Raw genomic sequence first — 11,904 nt, 5'->3', positions numbered from 1 at the left:
GGGGGGGTGGGGGGGTGTCTACACCCATATACAAGTATACACAAAGTACCTAATGCCATGCCCAAGAAACTGGAAGTGGTACTGACACAGAAGTCCCAAGTGAATATTATCTTGAGAATGAAGGTAATTAAAAAGCACACTTTGTTCCAATTAAAAAGGGGCACCAGTGTATTTTAAGTAGGGAACTTTCTCGCAATTTTTAAAGTAGCATTAGGTTAATTTTGTATTAAAAATTCTTAGGATACTGTATTTTGGTACCATAGCTGCTCAGTTATAAGAAGTCTTAAACTGCTGAGGACAAGACGTATAGCATTATGGAAAAGCCAGCTTTTCAACTACGTGTACTTACTATTTCAGAAAATAACTTTCCAAGGAATCTACTTTTCCTCTGTCCCCTCTTGCACTCATAATCGTCAACGTACAGCAAAACAGAAGGGAAAAAGGTTTTAGCAGGCTCTAATGAAAATACTGTATACTGCCCTCACCACCACCAAAACCACACTTCAGCAATCAAACATATATAACATTGTGTTATGCACAAGTGTCTTGGAGAACAGCTTGTGAATATTTTTTTTAAAATTCTTTTTAATTTCTATTTAAATTTTAAAAGACATTTTAAGGCCCAAGGTTCTTCCATTTTGAAGTCTATCAATATATCTCTCACAGCTCTTGGGAGATGTTATAGATCACAAAGGCCTAGCATGGTTAATATCAAGTGCACGCCTGCTCCTGCAAATCTGACAACATTGGACACAGAATGTACATCCCTGCTCTGTAGGTACACAGCCTCTGTACCTACTGGCCTACCTAAAAACTTTTAGAAGACAGTTCATGACATAAATTATTAATCAACTATGTAACACAATTTAGTCTGTATACACTCCGGTTTTGATTCATGAATTATGAATTTTTTTCAACCCTTCCAGACACTGTTTTCTTTAGTGCCCTTAACTATATGCTATTCATTATTTCAGACACCTCAGGGCTTCTCTTTTCCTGCATAATAACCAAAAGCCGAAGCAATCCAATATAACAGAGTAATATAAAACAAGACCAAAAAATTTTACAAAAATAAGGCAAGTCTCACGATTTCCTTTTCCAAAATGTCATCTGACCAGTTCATCTCCTCTTCATACAAAACTACTACAATTTCCACTACCTTGTAGAGACCCAGCCTGCCTGAAATCGCAGGTAGTTTTTTTTCTTGCACCTCGAGACACTCCCTCCCAATCCCTCTTCCCAATCATCAGGAAAGGAAATCCCAGTGGATTTATATAATCATGGAATCAGCCATCCTCTTCGTGGCTACCTCTGCAGTGAACCACCAGACCTTAATGCTCAGTGTTTCTGATGCTATCATATATGTTCTCTTGCGCATAATATGATCACCAATTGAGTCACTGCTAGTAGGCAATCCAGGTCTTCTCCAAATTCAATGCATATTATGTGACAGATGCAGATACAAAGAGCATATGTAAACACAAACAATATTATTATGCCCATCAAATTATAGTGACCTGTTTCTAATCCAATACAAAAACTTGAGCCTTGGCTAGTGCTGTTTGATTACTGCTTCATCACTGTCATTAAATATTTCTCCTGCCTATCTATGCCAGAATATTAAACATCAACACAGGAGGTGTTTTCTTCTAGCCACCAAAGATTTTCTTTCCAACAACTTTATAATGTAAAATTAAGAAGGAACAGTGTCCTACAGAAAATATAGAACAACCACATAAAAATCATATTAGCAAGCAACCACTACCATGACTATAGCATTCATTTCTAAATGCAACAAAGAACTTCAATTCTAAAAAGTGAATAACCTGTACTCTAGCCAACTGGAGTTCTCCATATTCTAGAGAATCAAGATCCAAGTTAGCATGGAATATCGGAGACTATACTGCTATGACACTCCAGTCTTGCAAAGAAAGACAAGCTGAGGAACAAATTTCAGAGAAAAAAACAACTGATAAAACCCCAAATTTCATTCTAGAATGAAAACTAGAAATGTCTGATCAATAGCAAAAACCCGCGTTTGGACCACTCACTCTGTACTATATAAATCAGAGAACATCCCAGCTTTCACATGTCTTATAATTATACGTAGGCATTAAGTAAGACAGACGGGTTTCTTGTGTACATTGAGACCATCAACAAATTATAAAGCAAAATAGGATGCTTATCTCCCCCATCCTTTGAGCTTGAAAGTACAGAAAGCAGGACGGAAAGCAAAAGCTAGGGGAACTATAAAGGAAATTCCTGAAAATTCAAGCTATACTAAAAACAATTTATCAAATGCCACTGCTAGAAAAAGAAAATGCAGCAATAATTTAAATAAACTGGTATAAGCAACAATAGCAAAAATTATTGATATGTGGTAATCTATTGTAATAAAAGAAAGTTAAGCTGCAAACTAGCTAGTGAAACAACCTTTTCCGTTATATATAGTTAAACAAAAATACAGAGAAAAAGAATCATTCTTTAAATACAAATCAAAACCAAACACCTGCATTAAAAAATCATGGACCACTTCCAAACTGGACTTTACCTTATTTTTCATTTTTAAAACCAAGCAAATAACTTATCTTGCTGACACTGCCAAACACTACAGAGGTGTGAAGATGGTGATACAGAAATACTGCTCAAAGCTGTATACTGCACACTCTTGCAGTGTACCTGAAGTGGTGCTCGGTGACAAAATCCTTCTCTTTTCTCTGTTTGCTAGCTCTGTATCCTCAATGCCAGTATCAGTAGTCAGTCAATGGCCAGAGCCTTCCTTGACATAGGACACCTGAACCTACAGAATGATAAACTATGGTATGAACTCTAAAACATAGCAGCTGTCCCACACTAGCTTTCTCAGATACCAAACTGAACATGCCTTTCTGCAGCCTGCCATAGTTTGAGCACAGTAAAGCTAACTGAGATAAAGCAGAAGTACAGGTTTCAAAATAAAGATGGCAGAAACCACAGAATCTAACAAAATAAAGAAAAACTTCATATGAAAATACAGACAACTCTATGCAAACAATAGACAGGGAAAACATTTTATTTTTTAGTAATATCTAGTTTCCTTTTGCTGTGTACAGAACACACTGAACTGAGCTGCATCAGAATCATCTTCCAACAATAATTCAGCCCAGTAATTTCTATGAACACAGGTAGACAGTTTCCTCTTAAAAAGTTCCAGACATAGCATGTTGCAATAAAAAGTAAGGCAGGCATACAGAAGGATCAGCTACAAAGTGAATTAGTAACAGCACCAGAAAAAAAAGCAAGTTATTTTTCATGCTGTAACATACATTACCATTCGGAAGTTATCTAAAGCAGGAAGCACTTAATTCTGTTCTACAAGACATCATAGATGGGCTCTGTATATAATTACACTCTATTAGTTTAAAAAAAAAAAGGGGGGGGAGAACCCCCCTCCGTAAATGTTAACAGCAAATCCTACCGAGTGTGACAATTTGGGGGCTGTGTTTCTTTCCTCAGTCTGATTTTGCAAAAACTATATTCTTCACTGCATACTGTAATTGCCACACAATATTGCATCACCATTCCTGTGCCTGTGGCAGACACTGGGAAGAGGGTGTGGCATGGAAGTGCCTACCTTAATTCAGTAAGGCTAAGCTAAAAGAAATACCTGTACTTTGATGTGTCTTCATATACCAAGTCTTTCTGTGATAACTATTCCAATTCAAATTCAAGACTTATTTTATGCTCAATATTTTTCCGGCATAACTAAATAGTATTAGGGAGCAGACCATCAAAATAACCAGACCTGATCAACAGGGACCTGGCCTATAAAAGAGACTGATCACAACATTCAAAGTCGCTCTGTAGGAGGAGTCAGGACAGGATTACGTACGTTGACAATTTTTATAAAGATCTCTCCATCTCATGCATTGCCTAGGTTCATACACATTTCCATCTCAAATAATGTATTATTCTTGTTATCCTTAATTTGTTCTGTATTCCTGTGTACAGTCCTGATGACAGTGGAGCCCTGTGAAGAATGGCACTCTGACCTGTGGAGGGCAAACACGTAGGGGAGGGCTTGGAGAACTGAGATACTGATTCCAGAGTACAGATCTTGGTGCCCCAAGGTATGTCAAACATGAAATCTATACATAAGTACATCCAGCATCACAGAGCAGAGAGTAGTGACACTCGAAGCCTAACTTTTAACTTATCAGAAATTACTAATTTTTCAGAACTTCTAGTACTAACCTACGCTGAATCTCTAGTCATTTTGAGGGAGAGTTTTTCAAGGGTTTTTTTTGTTGTGTTGGTTTTTTTTAATCCAGATATTTAATCTTCAGAAGCAAGAACGCTTAGAAGAATGTCAGATAAGATAATGTCTTTATCACACACACACACAACACAAAGACAGTAAAACGCAGAACATTTCAACTGTAAAGGATCAAGTCCATATTTTTTAAATGGAAATTTCTGCATTCTGGAAGTAAGATTTTCTTACTATGGATACTTAATACAAAAGGAAAGCTATGAAAACCTAAGATGGGACTCAAGTTTTTGTATTTGGTGATATACTGCAGGTAGAAAATAAAGAGCACTGAAATTATTTATATTGTAACAAATATGAGAACTTAGTAAAAGAAGTGCAAAAACACCGTGGCATTTCCACACTTCTGATGGTTCCAAACTTTTCAGTACTTAATTTCTTTAAACTCCCATCTTCTATGTCTTGTGTTTCTACCACCCATTCTTTGATGTACGTGTGCCTCCATTAAAACCAATATGGTTTACTTAAGTGACTTAAGTTTTCCCGCTCATCAGTTCTGAATCAACTGTTTTTGCAGTATCATTGCACAAGGATTCAACTGCCACCATTAAAAATCTTTTTTTAAATCGTTATTACAGTGTTACTCAAATTCTCAAACTTAGCTACTGACAAGTCTACCATGGTCACACTCCTGCACAGAGCTACAGCTCTACTGCTTTTCATGAAAACATCAGTTTTTAGAATATGGCTTTATCTCACAAATAAGAGCACTCTTTCCGCAAGTATTATCAACCTTAGGCATATCAAAAATGCCATGGGTCGAACTGCTGACTCCACAGACCACCATGTTACATGAAAAGATTGAGCATTCCTTGAAACCTGAAAAAAAAAAAAAGGACTAGAGCAGTAGTCTGTGGCATGGGAGAACTGGGTTTAGTTCCTGCTCTGTCACAAGTTTCTGAGTCACCACAGGAAAGTACTTCCCTGCCTTTTACAGGTTTTAAAATACCCTAAGTAGCTGCAAGTCTCAGACATTAATGCAAAAGGGAAAGAATTAACCTGATAAGGATATTAAATTAACTCTGTAGACCCTATTCAAATTTACTTCAGGTTAGTAATAACTAAATAGCATTATACACTAAAGGACACTATGTTAAATTATTTAACATCTCAGTTTTTACAGCCAGCGATAGTCAAACTTCAATCACTGTTTACTTTCCAACTCCTGCTCACATATGGATAACTGCCCTCTGTTCATTCCAGTATTTTGTACATCAGAGACAAATTAGGGAGACATTGGCAACACCCTTCTCACTAATTCTGTTGTACCTAATCTGAAGGCCTCCTTCTAAGACATCAACTCCATATTGACATTTTATGGAAAGCAAATAAAGTAACCGTTCTTTAGAAGGATCCTTGTACCACTAAAAAAAATTCCCTCAGCTTTCTTTGTGAAGATCGTGCTAACCAGCTTTTGAAGGAAGTGATTGAAATTCAGCAGAAAAAGAGCTCTCAGGCAAGATAATTATATGTTCTTTTATTGCCATTAAATTCTGATCAGGTATATCTCAAATGCTAAGTAAAATGCACCCACTATTTCACTTATTTGTATTGCTTGGGAAATGCTTCATATCAGAAGTCAGGCCTGAGTCTGCATCAGAAAATAAAACACAAGATATTATAAATGGTTTGGAAATGACAGGAGTAGATGTATCTTTCTGCTACTTCATGCTCTCTTTATCAGCACTTTCTAAATTCAACACCTATCACTATGTCTTTCTCTGCAAAATATTGTCCTCTCTTCTGTTATGTAGTTAAATCAAAACTTGAATCTATGTTGCAGTGATAAATCTCAAACATCAAATCCTAACAATGACTCACTATCTAGAGAGTAACTGTAAACTTCAGTACTTCTCAGTCTTTTTCTTTTACAGGAGTGTTACAAAAATGTATTAGGTTGAAAGATCAAGCATTCAAAAATCAGGAAATAAAAAAATTAAAGTTTCACAGGCAACCCTACGTCTACTTCCTCATATGCATATTAAGGAACAGCCTTCATGAAATAATCTTTTTCCCCACACTAAACTCCTTGAGTAGTTGAGCACCTGTAGATCCATGGAAGATTTGTGATTGTACAAGGAACAACAACTTTTCCTTAAAAGGAACACCTGATTTTAAAAATAAAGCTATTTAGGGCAGCAGCTGGTTTTAGTATGCATAAAAGTGCTCTTAAAATCACTGCTTTACAGGCGCTGTTTTAGAATAATGTCCGTCTCAACTTGTATTATGGAATGCATACTTTTTATTTGTAAAATTTCCTTTCTAATGATTATACTTGACATAGCACAAAGCCAGACTAAAATTTTGTAGTACACCATCAACATCTGCCAGCCAAATTATTCCCCAGTCACACCTGTGCAACCAGTCTTCAAATTACACCCTTAGCATACTTGCATAATCACACAGATATCAGCCGTGTAGAGATGAACCCTGCACAAATTAACTCTCAACTGCATTGACACCTTCATGCACAAAAAAGGGGAAAAAATTCCATGAATGAAAATAATTTTGTGATTCTAATGATTTTTATATATATATAAAATACATATATATGTGCATATATATTTCAAAATAAACAGTCATTCAGAAATCAGATTAGTTGAGCAGAGCATTTTCACAGCTTTTACAGAACTGCACATGCACATAAGAAGGAAGAAAGGAACAAGACTTAAGGCTCATACGTAGGCAAAAGTGAACAAGTTTACATGAATTTAAAAACTAGCTTTAGTTAAACATGCAAAGTTTATCTTGTGCACCTTAGAGTGGGGTTATATATGTGTCAACACACAAATGCATATCAAAGCATGTTTCAAACATTATTTCCAAAACAATATTAGGTAATTTAAGAAGATTAAAATATCTGATCATAAGACTGTAGCAAATTCTGAGTCCTCTGTCTGGTCAAAAAAATGACAGGAGGTAGTGAGGTTTCAAAAAATTTGAGGACAGGATTAAGGTCTTGGTTCTAAGCTGCTACACAGAGTTATAGTCATTGTCTTTCAAAAAGAACATAGCAACATTACATGTTTTAAAGGTTCTTACATATTTTAATAGCACTTTTAAGAACTGCTCAGTTACAGTATTTCTTGAGAGCTTTCAGATACCATTACAAACAACTGAAGAAAATGGTTCATCTATAGCACAAAGAATAATCCACCAGGTACAGGCTCCACTACTCCAGGCACGCACACACAGTATGTCAGAGTGCAATTCCACCATTTCTACAACAAACAAAAAGCAAGCTGCCACCAAAATGAATGGTTATGCTGCCTGCCTTTTACCCATTAGTTTTCTCTCCCTTTAAGGTAACGTATTCAGCAAGATCAGTCTTGCACAACTACAAGAGTGCTTACACTGGCACACCAAGAAGACACCAAAACCAAGTTGGCAATGGAAGGTGAGACCATTCTTTCTTAGCTGTAAGCCTGCACTTACACTGATCCCGAGCACATCCACAATGACAGAGGATGACATCTCTTGCAGCAGCACTGGCTCCTACATTACCATGCAGCAAGCTACTCTGGGAAGTGAACCAGATAATAGTTACCCATTCCTCACGTGATTTGTTTTCAGCTAAACTTGGAACTAAAACTGACCCATTTCACATTCACATTGGTGACAGCAACACTGCAAGTTATCACTGGCAGCCTGAACAGAAACTGTCTTCAGCTACTGCAGAACCGTACCCTGGATGTGCCACAGCTTGTGCAGTGCTGCATCTTGTATTATTTCTTCTTCCCTAACACCGATGTGTTAAGAGCAACTAACCACATATTTTAGAAATATTGCTAACTGACTTTTAGAAAAATCATGGTAAAAAATAACTTCTAAAACCCCCTTCAAACTAGTAGCTACATCACATTTCAGCATAAAGCAACATGTATTAAGACTTACAAAACAGAACAACTTAGAAACCTCATGTTTCAGTTGTCATCCCCTTGGAAAATACAGAAGACATAGAACCTTCCCTCATGAAAGATCTGTAACACAGAGTAAACAGAAACGACAAAGATAAGCCTTTTAAGACACCTACATTTCTAAGCTAGACACCAGCTCTAGCAATTTTTACGTAAAGGAATTTATTTTCAAGCTTCCCCTCCTCTAATTTAACACTAAATTGTTTTAAAATACTCCTACTCCAGTTAAAACCTTTTCAACCTTTTGACAATCTATACAATAGCAAAATTTAATATACAATTTTCCTTCATATATAGTTTTCCTTTGACATATTTCATTTGGACACGTATTTGAAAATAACTCTTAAAACAGCATTCTAAATGCTCCTCCTTGACAGCATTCAAAAAACCAAACACAAACACTGAAAAACCACTGTGGTCTTTCATCAAAGACTAAATGCATTTTTGCTCCGTTTAGTACCATATGCAAGAACTTTAGGAAAGAACTTTAAAACATTAACTTAAAGACTTCATGCCACACAAACCAAAGTTCAAAGAACTGCTGTTTCACTTTAAAGGAGCTGATGACTAATTCTTTAAGCAGCAGAAGTTATCGCTACACTCTCCTTGTTTTTCCTCATGTCTCAGCAAGGTCATCAATTGTTACAAGAGAAGATAAAAACCTGTTTCTAGATAAGGCAAACAAAAAAGGAAATAATCAACAACAACTCTCTGTAGATGAATTTGCTGCTTTTTTTACATCAATTTCCCTGTACGAATATATCCACAGTAATTTTTTTAGAATGCATTTCCAGATACAAAAGGACAAATACAGTCTTCACCATTCAAATAGTATTTAATTCCCCACTGAAAACACAGCCAACCTCAGCTTCCGTATTCGGCTTCTACAAAGAGAAACAAGTCAAAATCAGAAGTGCATCATTTGGTTAACTGTAATTATCTAGCACTTTATCTGATTAAAGTACTGTGGAATTAGTAACCAAATCTCTCATTATTCCTGTGATAACACAAAGAATCACCATTTTATAGACTAACTCAAACAGGCATATATTTAGAATAGTTGTCCTGGGCATTACAGAAACATAGTACATAGTCTGGATTAGAAACAGAAAATATATACATATATGAAGTGTGGCATAAAAGTTAAGAGTATTAATGGGCCATTAAAGCCAGTTTTTGTCTTCTTTCTTTACCTAGTATAGTTCACAGCTGAACACACTATAGCATGATATAAAAAAACCGCAAGTCAATGACTTTGGAAGATTTTTGTTACATGCAATTAAATGCTAATAGGAAAAACTCAGGTAAACCTGCAGTAACATCTCACAGTAACACCACAGTATTTACGCATCTCTCTCCACTTCTAGTCCATGATGTGACACTGTACACAGAAGACATACACCAAAATTGCATTTTTATCATGACATTGTACCTTTAAGACACAAACAGTACATACACTTTGAAAAGGAGCAAATTGCTTACAATAAATTTTCTTATTAACAAAACAAAACATTTTATTAAGATAACAGTATGTCTCTATCTGTCCTGTATTTTTGTTAAGAATCAAAAGGGTATCTCTTACTATTCTTTTTTAATCACAACTAGTTTGCACTTTTCTCAGTGATGATTTTCCTTCAAAAACAAAAGCAACAAAAAAGAACAAAAATCCAGTAAAAATTATCTCCTGCATCTACGATGTTCGTGACAAATTTAAGACTGTAAGCTTCAGAGAAGAGATCCTAAGCTTTGGGCCCTAAGTGATGGTCGAGATGAACCAGAGCTTGCCAGCATCCTTACGTCACTGCTACTGTTCTCTGCAGCAGGTAGCACTTAATAGTACCAACCAGGGATTCAGGTAACTACAGTCAGCAGCTGGAAACACAATTTTCACTTTGGCTTTCTGCAGACTGGGTACATGCATCACAACTGCAGAACTGAATTCCTTATATGTGACCAGAATTTCAGATACCATTGATTTACCTTGACTATTCTGGTTCAGCTTACACCCTGAAAATGAGACAATCATTAAAGCAAAACATACACTGATAATCTATTTGGCAAAACTCAGTCCAACTTCTAAAGCTGACAGTTACAAGACTACAAATGCTATCACAAGCAGAAATAAAAAGCAAAAGCGCTTCTAACTTAAGAACATCGTGTTTCTCATAGGAGTTGCATGTTCCAGAACATTTCACGTGAAGACCAGAGTTCATAAAACTGTCCTACTTGATTTCTTTGAGTTTTCAGACCAAAAAGAGTTGCTGCTTACATGAACATGCTCATGCTCCCCCCTCTTCCGCATGAGAGGCAGGTATCTCTGACATCTGAGCAGTAGCTCTTTCTCAATTCACACTAAGCAGACAGCAGCAACTATACTCAAACCTAAATATGTAAAGTACTTGTGTTATTTAAAATATTTACCTTCCTTAGTTCACACCTACTTAGCTGGAGCCACTGAATTTCTGAGCTAACTCCTCTAGTGCAGTGTAATCAGACTACAGCATTAAAACCTTACCAACAGAAATGATAGATTAATGGGCAAGACACTTTGTCATGACATGCGCTTTCAGGACCAAAATGATCATCATTTCATCAGTTTCAGAATTCCTGGGTCACAACAGATTCCTAAAAATGTACCACTGGTGGATAACTTATCCTTGTGCTTTCCTGTATAATTTTTCACTGCTGTGAAAAGTGCTAAAGCTATTTAAGAACATTAGTTTCCACTGAAGCAAATGCAATTATCATTTCCAGCGCTCAATTTTTACATCAATGTTGCAGTGTAGAACAAATGATAAAAGTAGAACTAATTGATTTATTCTTTAGGTATACTCCCCAATGTATTTTCCACAACAGACAACTAGTCCAGAGATGCAAGTTTTATCCTAAAAGCCTCTGTATTAATCCACCTGTATTCCAATACCTCAAATCTTCTTGAAGACCAGCTTGAATAACTCAGGGTCGAGAAGAGTCCCTTCCATTTTTCCTCCCGCTCTGGAATGCAGCATGCTAGCCTCAGAGTTTAGAAGGGAGATAAACAGACAACTGAAACTATGTCCCACGTGTGGAATACCCCATGTCCTTCATGACCTAGCCCAATTAGCTGTGAGCTTCCTAACATCCATTCATCTGCCACGTTAAACAAACTAAGTCACTTTATCTATTTATTTAGCATATGAGTAAACTGCTTATTACAGAGAAAAGGTAGTATTCACCCAGACTGGCTGAAATACAGACTGATGAGGGAATATTGGAGAAATACTCTATGCTTACAGTTACAAATGAAACGTGAGCTTACAGCAAGTGTGCCACCAGTTCACCACTGGAAAAGAAACTTGGTTCTTCTCGTGAAGAAATACTTAAGAACGCTTTGCCTTTCCCTACAAACCCTATTGTTTCCTGCCCTTTGAAAACCGTGGAGAAGGGGAAAGAACGACGGTCTCCAGGTTTCTAGTTTCGCAGGGGTACCCGTGGGATGAGCTGGAATCTACCCCGCTCTGCGCTCCCACCAGATCAGAGACGAGGAAGACAGCAGCCTCCCCAGGAAACGTCACAGAGGGGCACCCAGCGGCCCATTTACTCCGGCAACCTGTTTCCCGCGGCGGCTGGGCCCGCCGGGGCGCACGCGGAGAGGGGCGCCGCTGGGGGCCCGGAGCAGCAGGCCGCCCCCGCCTCCCC

At 37.2% G+C, this 11,904-nt stretch overlaps 1 protein-coding gene across 2 annotated transcripts in view; it reads right to left on the bottom strand.

Moving 5' to 3' along the window:
* SIAH1 (siah E3 ubiquitin protein ligase 1) overlaps positions 1 to 11,904 on the bottom strand; it is a 19,486-nt gene that overhangs the window by 6,513 nt on the left and 1,069 nt on the right. The gene's annotated exons all lie outside the window — the stretch shown is intronic.

The sequence above is a fragment of the Haliaeetus leucocephalus genome, unplaced genomic scaffold, assembly GCF_000737465.1.
Source record: "Haliaeetus leucocephalus isolate CR32 unplaced genomic scaffold, Haliaeetus_leucocephalus-4.0 Scaffold92, whole genome shotgun sequence".
Classification (NCBI taxonomy): Eukaryota; Metazoa; Chordata; class Aves; order Accipitriformes; family Accipitridae; genus Haliaeetus; species Haliaeetus leucocephalus.
This window is presented reverse-complemented; position numbering and strand designations above follow the sequence as displayed.